The sequence below is a fragment of the Eptatretus burgeri genome, chromosome 4 (assembly GCF_056783735.1).
Source record: "Eptatretus burgeri isolate ZD-2024b chromosome 4, Ebu_testis_v1, whole genome shotgun sequence".
Classification (NCBI taxonomy): domain Eukaryota; kingdom Metazoa; phylum Chordata; class Myxini; order Myxiniformes; family Myxinidae; genus Eptatretus; species Eptatretus burgeri.
This window is the reverse complement of record NC_140964.1, coordinates 122,097,017-122,105,584: the sequence shown is the minus strand read 5'-3', so window position 1 is coordinate 122,105,584 and position 8,568 is coordinate 122,097,017. Positions and strand designations below refer to the sequence as shown.

Below are 8,568 nucleotides of genomic sequence, written 5' to 3'. Positions count from 1 at the left end.
ACTTTCCACTTTCCGTTAATCATTCCTTCAAAACGCACAGCGGCCACAGTGCTGGTTATCCCTGTAAATATATTTTTTTTATTTTATCTATAATAAATTTGTTTTGCGCCTATATTTGTGTTCTTGAAATTCTTACTTTTGGTATCCAACAATTTTCCTTTAAATTCGCACAGGCACGTGTGGAGTTCATCAGAGCTGTTAGGCGGTGTATAGGTAGCCTTCCTTGACATCTTTATATTTGCCGGTATCGTGTCGTTATCTTCGTGTTCGGGTTTGGTAGTTTTATGTTTGCAAAACGAGAAAAGGTAAATAGGAAGAAACGATTGCTTGATTGAGCTTTCCTTGGTGCGGAAGAGACGGTGTTGGGCCTTGTGTGAGTTTGCCATCATTTTACACGCATTTTACAAAGGTTCTCGATCTTGCCTTGGTACGTCCATGTTGTGTAAGCAATGCCGAACATGGGATTGATAATATAATTTATTATTGTTCATCGATTTCTTTTCAAGAGGTTGAGTTGTCAGGAAATTTGTGACAAACGTGATCGAGTTTGAGTACTCTAAAAATGTGTTGGGTATTGTCTTGTGCGTTGTGTGGTTGTGTTGTGTTGTGTTGTGTGGTTGTGTTGTGCGTTGTGTGGTTGTGTTGTGTTGTGCGTTGTGTGGTTGTTTTGTTGTGCGTAGTGTTGTGCGTTGTTTGGTTGTGTTGTGTTGTGTGGTTATGTTGTGCGTTGTGTGGTTGTGTTGTGTTGTGCGTTGTGTGGTTGTTTTGTTGTGCGTAGTGTTGTGCGTTGTGTGGTTGTGTTGTGTTGTGTGGTTGTGTTGTGCGGTGTGTGGTTGTGTTGTGTTGTGCGTTGTGGGGTTGTTTTGTTGTGGGGCGGGTTGTGCCTTGTTTGGTTGTGTTTTGTTTTGTTGTGTTGTGTGTGGTTGTTTTGTTGTGCGTAGTGTTGTGCGTTGTTTGGTTGTGTTGTGTTGTGTGGTTATGTTGTGCGTTGTGTGGTTGTGTTGTGTTGTTTGTTGTGCGTAGTGTTGTGCGTTGTGTGGTTGTGTTGTGTTGTGTGGTTGTGTTTTGCGTTGTGTGGTTGTGTTGTGTTGTGCGTTGTGTGGTTGTTTTGTTGTGCGTAGTGTTGTGCGTTGTGTGGTTGTGTTGTGTTGTGTGGTTGTGTTGTGCGTTGTGTGGTTGTGTTGTGTTGTGCGTTGTGTGGTTGTTTTGTTGTGCGTAGTGTTGTGCGTTGTTTGGTTGTGTTTTGTTTTGTTGTGTTGTGTGTGGTTGTGTTGTTTGGTTGTGTGTTGTGTTGTGTGGTTGTTGTATGGTTTTGTTGTGTTGTGCATTGTGTGGTTGTGTTGTGTGTTGTGTTGTGTTTTTTTTTATTTTTTGAGAGGATTTTGTTTCCGAGTGAACTGAAAATAGTTCGTTGTCGTTTTGCTTTCATTGTCTTTTGGTTTAATTTTCTCTATAAAGGAAAGAGGTATTTGTAAGTTCTATTGCAGGAATGCAGTGTGAACTTTTTCAGGCTGGAAAGATCACGAACAATCCAAAAGATGTCGACCTCATCCACCACTTTACGAGTCACCGATATTAGGGGGACAAACACGCACACGCACACGCGCACACGCACATATACATACACATACATACACATACATACACACACATACACATACATATACAGACATACACACATACATGTACACATACATATACATGTACACATACATGTTCACATACATATACACATACACATACATATACACATACATATACACACATATACACATACATACATACATAAACACACATTCACACATACATACATAATACATACATACATCTACACACATACATATACACACATACATACATACATACATACATACATACATACATACATATTCACACATTCACACATACACATACACATACATATACACACATATACACATACATACATACATACATACATACATATACACACATTCACACATACACACATACATACATACACACATATACACATACATATACACATTCACACATACATACATACATATACACACATACATACATATACACAGATGCATGTATATGTATATATATGTATATATATATATATATATATATATATATATATATATATTGTTGTGGTTACCAGATTCGCAAACCACCATTCAGGTCCCTTAGGTGAGGTATCTCGGTAAGTGCATGTGTAGTTAGGCCCAAACCCGTTGTCTAGTGGGAATACATGTCATTTATACGTGCTGCGACTCTTCAGGATAGCCGTTTTTCTTTTACTATCTTTATTTTGGACCAATCGCCACCATCACAACCACAACAACAACCACCAACCACAACGCCGCTTCACCACAACCGCCATGACCTTTACCGTCACAACTCGCCACCATCGCATCACCGTCATCTCGCGCCACTCATGGGCACCGATGCTGGACTCGTGTAGGGCGCACGTTGAACAGCGTGTACAAAATCACGGATTTTCTGCTTCAAAAACGGATCCAAAACGACACACGCCCACTTTTTGCCGTCCAATCGGTGAGCGAGGGGCGAATTGGCCCCGCCCCCAGGGCGATCGATATATGCAAATTTGTGGATCAAAAAGCCTTCACGCCCACTTTTTGTCGGGCCAATGGGGAGCGAGTTGAAAGGTCAAGGGGAGGGGGGCAAAGGCGAAGTTACGGGGGGATAAAAGGACGGTGTTCGTCAGTAAAAGGAGTAGTAAAAGTCGGAACGAGGAAGGAAGGAGTCGGAACCAGTCGTAAAAGTCGGAGCGAAAGAGTCAGCAGAACGAGAACGAGGGGGTGCTCGCGTCGTGCAGGGAGCTGCACCCCTGGGAGGCCGACAGCGCGAGCTGGCCGAGGTGGAGACGCTCGTCGCATATAATAAAGATCCTCTATACCCCGAGCATCAGCAACCCCTCCTGTTTCCCCCCGCGCTGAGATAGTGCGACCAAGGGGCCCCGTTCCCCACCCCCTGCCAGGCACTGTCCACGAGGCCCGCAGGTTGCGGGGCCATCGCCGCTCGCGTCTCATCACCAGACGGGTAGGCCCGACCAGGTCTCGGCCCCAGGCCTACCTCATTCTTGAGGGTATTTCTTTTCCTTGGTTTTGGGTATGTGTTGTCGGCGCCGTCTGTGAAGTAGAATTGTATAAGTGTTGCCGTGTGCTCGGTAGTCGGAATTAGCTCTGCACTGTGTTTTCACTTTTATGTTTGCTTTTTGTGTAAATGGAATTGTGTTTTCTTTTTTTTGTGTGCATTTGGTGGAATTGTATTTGTGTGCTTCCCGTGTGCCGAGAATAAATGTGCTTTATTGTTGAACTGTTCTCCCGCTTCGCTTCGTCTTTTCCTCCATTGAATCCCCATCTTGCTTCACGTAAAGGGTTGGTAGTGGGCTGAATACGCCCGATAATTAATCGAACCGTCGAGGTCGACGATAACACCGCTCGGTTATTCTGATAGTACGGAACGGGTCGCTTAAGTGGCCCGTGTCCGAGAATCGACCTGCGAGGTGCGATCGCCCGGTCTACCCTCCGCGTGGGTACTTAGGTAGTTCGAATTTGGCGAGCAACCCTATCCCACGCGGGGGCTGATTGGCTCGATCGCGGTGAGACCCGAAGGTCCACCCGTGACTGGTTCCCGGCGTTAGTCCGAGACGGCCACGACTGGACTGTCCGTCCGGTGGGCGACGTGCCGCGATTCGAGTTACGTGGCCGTCCGCACGCCGGCGGGCGCGAAGACCGCATAACACTGGTGTCAGGAGTGGGATACAAATTCATCGCGCTCCTCGCGGCACTGGTATCGGAGAACAGGAAAACGGGCTCTCCTGTCTCCAGCGAAATTCACGGGAATCGGTCCAGGGGTGAGAGAAGCGACCCCCGATTCCCTCCAAATTACGAGCGAGCAAATTAACCCTTCACGAGAAGCAAGATGGCGTCTCAAGGCGAGCGGGAGCCGGGGGTATTAGAAATGTATATGTGTAGTAATGTAGAATCCATGGTCCAGGATGGAATCCCCGAGCAGGAAATTTTGATTGTGCAGGAACACGGACTCGCCCAACTGAACCCAGGGCCCGAGGTGGGTGCGGCAGCGGCCGCGGTGTATGACACCTCCCCCCCTCTCCACCAAGACCCTTCCCCAACCCCTGCCGAAACGGCTCACTTGAGTGCATCCGACATGGCCCAGCTATTCACCATGCTGGCACAAATGAATGCAGAAATAAAAAGCATGAACGAAAAGATTGATGCGAGTACACAGCAAATGAGGGAAGAAACGAAAAAGCTGCGGGGTGAGACGCAGAACATGGGCCGATGCCTGCAGGCGGGCATGAAGGCCGTTAGCAGGGAACTCGGAATGGCGACTCCACGTGTGGGGGCAAACGAGCTGGAAGGGGGTGCAACGGCTGACAGGCCCGCGGTGGAGGCGGGTAAGGAAAAAGTAATTCGGGAGACAAGAGACGAGGTGAAAGTAATTGGGAGGGAGAGAAAAGAACAATTAATACGGAAAGCAAGGATGAGGTACGCGGAGATCGTGAAAGAGCAAGGAGTGAAAAACAGGGAAGGACGGGAGCGACTTAAAGAGAAAGCAAGGTTGACCTACATAAAGATAAGGGAAAGACGCCAGAAAGAAGCAGAGACCAATAAACACGATGAAGACGGGGTAAGTGACGCGCACGCACACACGGAGGTAGTGGAGGACAATGGGGGTGAGCTCGCGGAGCGTGTTGGGACCCGGTGCGAGCACCTGGATGGCCTCCTCCAGGAACGAGGGGAGGGAGTATGCCCCCTTGAGGCGAGTCACGACCAGGTGAGTTCGGTCGTGCTTTGCGAGGTTGAGGGGACGAGTGCTGTGGACGGGTGCACGGAGAGCTTGGGGGGTGTAGAGGCCCCGGACACCCTTGTGGGGACACAAATCCCCAGTGTGGTTGTCCCTGTGTGTGTGGTGCAAGGTGTGAGTGCGTCCCCGTGTGTGGAAGCGACCCCGTGTGTGAGTGGTGTGGTGGCGATGGTGCCGGAGTACGTGCTTCCCAGCACGCCGTGTGTGGATGAGGCACCGTGTGAGGTGAGTACATGGTGTGTGAGTGAAACGGCCAGTATGAGTGAGGCACCGTGGGTGAGTGCCCCCGCGTGTGTGAGTGAGGGACGGTGTGTGGATGAGGCACCGTGTGTGGAAGAGGCCGTGTGTGTGAGTGAAACGGCCAGTGTGGATGAGGCACAGCGGTTGAGTGCCCTCGCGTGTGTGGGTGAGGCACCGCGGGTGAGTGCCCCCGCGCGAGTGAATGGAGCACCACGTGTGAGTAGTATGGTTTGTGTGAGTAGTGAGGCACGCGTGAGTGAAAGGTCGCTGTGTGCAAGGGAGACCGTGTGTGTGAGAGAGCGGTATGTGAGGGAGATGTCGGTTGGCATGCGGGAGCACGCAGCCGCGTCTCCCGGTGTGAGTTTAATGGTGTGGACTGTGTGCGTCGTAACACGCAGGTATGCGTGTGTGGAATGGAGACGACGACGGCGACAGAGGAGAGAAAGCCGAGTAGCGGCTGTAGTTGTTTCGTGGACCGTGCCGGGTTCACCCAGCAGTGAGCACGCGGTTCGTGCTGTGCAACGCACGAGACCACCACGTGCTCGCTTGCGAGAGTGAAGTCCCGGTCCGGAAACGCACGCGGTGGATTTGCCGATCCCGCGGACGGACAAAGTTTAGGCAGGTAAATGGATTTGGACCGGACGGGTTCTCCACGCGATCGTGTGTGTTCAGCTCCAACGGGCAAAGCACATGTGTTCGCGTGGGAAACCCCTCGAGACGTGGGGCTTGTGTTTTTTTTTATGCGCACGGTGACGCCATGGCTGCACGTGTGGTTGGAATCCGGCAGGAGGGGTATCTCTGCCGGATGGTAGCGTCCAAGGAGGGACGAGGAACACGTGCAGCTGCATGACGTCACGGGCAGGTGCAAAGTGCGTGAGCTCTGAGTTACCGCGCAGGTGCTGCGCATGTAAAGAAAAAAAAAAAAAGAACAACAAGCCTCACTTTCGGGTACACAGGATTCCTGGGCAAGGGGTGGAAGACCCCCTTACCTGGGCACAGGATGGAAACTAGTTAGGGGGAAGGGTTAGCTTAGTTAGACCGACTCCATGGGGCAGGGGTAAGTCCTCATGGAGTCCGTGGAATGGATTAGGTAGAGGGATTTAGGTGAGCTTTAGGTTGGGAAATAAAATGGGACATTTTGAGACAGTGACAGACTTTGGATGTGTAGAGGGGACGTAGTTTAGCTACGTAGTGTTAAAAGGAACGTGCTGTAGTTTAAGGGATGACGTGGGAGCACGAGTTAGTTAGGGGATGTAGTTAGAAGGATGGCAGAGTTCAGCGGTGAGTGTGTTGAAGAGTTGGTGAGTGAAGTGGAAGCATGTGCTTGATGAGTGAGTGAGGCCAGCGGGTCTGTGTGAGTGGAGCAAGTCTGGAATGCATGGTGCGATGAGTGATTGGGGGGGAGGAGTGACTCCCGCCCAAGGGACCCCGGGGTCAGAGTAAAGTGAGTTAGCTGGGTTAGTCAAATTAACAAAAATGGAGGTCGTTTTGCTGTTGGTGGGAGTGTAGGCTCGAAACCCATTTGGAGGGGTGCAGGAGCCCTGTTGACGGGCTTGGGAGCGTGGCTGCGAAAGGTGAGTATCGCTGAGTGGGTACCCCGGGCACCAGGCTAGTCGGCCGCGGTAGGCCAAGGGCCCATGGGGGGCCGGGATAGAGTAGTGGGCACGGGTGCGCCTGCTTGGTGCGGGGGCCCGGGGCGCCATTAGCCGCGTGGGCAGTGTTGTGGGCACGGGTGACCCTCGGAAAGGGGCGCCGGGAGGCCGGCCTGCCACGTGTGCGTTTCAGGGGAGGTGCCATGGGGGGGCACTCCCCGGTGTTAGGGAGCTGGTAGGCTCGGAGGCAGTGTAGTGCCCGGGGGTGCCATAGCGGGAGAATCGGCAGAGGGTCGTGCCTGCCAAAGGGAGCCACGTGTCCCAGCCAGGAGACCGTGTGAGGGCACGGAGAGAAAATTGGGGGGGCGAGGCCCGAAATTGTGAGGACACCAACACAGGCGACGGGAATCTGGGTTGTTAGAACCAATAGTTTAAGCGAGAGGCGCTTGTTGAAAGCCCCGGGGTAGTTTAACAGTTAAATGGTTAGGGTAGATTTGGAGATGTACCCCTCCGCACCATCCATCCCCTCGCTGTCGTGGGCCGCTGGACCCACTTTGGGTAAGATCGCCGAACTCTGGGGAGGCCATTCTGAGGCTTCGTTGGGCCTCGGCACAGGACGTTAGCTCTCCCTTATTCCCCTCCGGGAAGGGAACGTAGGGGTTGGGAGTAGGCTAGGTGACAGGATAGGTTAGCCGAACAAGGACGATAAAGGGGGTTAGGGGACGATTTATAGTGGGGGAGTAAAAATAAAAACAACAAAAAAATAAGTGGGGGCTAAATTGGTTTTTCACAAATTAAGGGAGTGGGTATGTACAGTGACAGGCAAAGGCGATAGGTTGGGAGGGAGACAGGTAGGTAGGTCCGAGCCCGCCTTCCAAGTGGCCAGCACCACCGCACTCCTCCACCAACCTCCATTGAACGGCAAAGGCTGGCCAACTTCATCGGCTGGCCGTGTTTGCTTCAAGGCGGAGGCCGGCCAAGTTCATCGGCAGCTGTGTGCTGCAAGGCCTGTGCCGGCCAGTTCATCTGCTGGCTGTTTTTCTTCGAGGCCTGTGCCGGCCAGTTCATCTGCCGGCTGTGTTTGCCTGCAACGGTCTTCTTCTGCGGGCTGTGTTTGCCTGCTCACCTTTGCCATGCCATGCCCACTGCCCACGTTCACCAGCCCCGTTCAATTTTTGCTTTGCCCCCCCTGTTCATTTCCATGTGCGCCAGGATCAAGGCAACAGTTTGCAAGCTGCGAGAACTGCCCTGTTGGCAGCTACAACACGGGCCTGCAGTGGCAGCCCGTGCACCGTGTTTTGCGTCCATCCATTCATCCATTCATTCGTTGTGCTCATTGCGTGTGCCACTTGAGCTGGCACGGAGACTGCGTTTGTGCAGCCCATGCACCGTTGTGGTTCACTGCATTCAGTTCAAACCGTTCATGCATCCATTCGTTGTGTTCATTGCGTGTGCCACTTGAGCTGGCACGGAGACTGCGTTGTGCAGCCCAAGCACCGTTGTGGTTCACTGAGTTCAGTTCAAAAGGGAAGGCCTTGGACTGCGTGTGAGCAGCCAGCCACGTTCCCTGTCACCTGCATTGTTTTGAGCCAGAGACTGCATGCGGGCAGCCTGGCTCCCTGCTAACTGCTTTCTTTTGCAGAGTTCAATGATCCTGGGCCATGGTTTAGTGTAAAATTTGTAAGTTAAGGTTAAGATGTACTGTACATATGAGTGCGCCCCCGGCATGTATGTCTTAGCGCCGGCAATTTTATTTAAGTCGTCCGTGTGAGTGAGTTTGTTTAGGTAGTTACGCAGCCCTCAGGTTATTTATTTTGGGGACACGAATACCATGAATGTCGCACTCAGGGATCCGTAGGTAAAATGTACTAGGGAAAACTACACATGATGGCAC

The 8,568-nt window shown here is 51.6% G+C and overlaps 1 protein-coding gene across 10 annotated transcripts in view; it reads left to right on the top strand.

The window, feature by feature from the left end:
- Positions 1-215: 215 nt before the first annotated feature.
- LOC147029004 (spermatid perinuclear RNA-binding protein-like) overlaps positions 216-8,568 on the top strand; it is a 190,442-nt gene continuing 182,089 nt past the window's right edge. For 2 of the 10 annotated variants that reach the window (XM_085879923.1, XM_085879920.1), the window contains exon 1: positions 223-427. The gene's annotated coding sequence lies outside the window, so the exon portion shown is untranslated. Of the gene's footprint in view, positions 443-8,568 lie in introns of all 10 variants that reach the window. The other 8 variants (XM_085879922.1, XM_085879926.1, XM_085879918.1 and 5 more) reach the window with 7 other exon arrangements.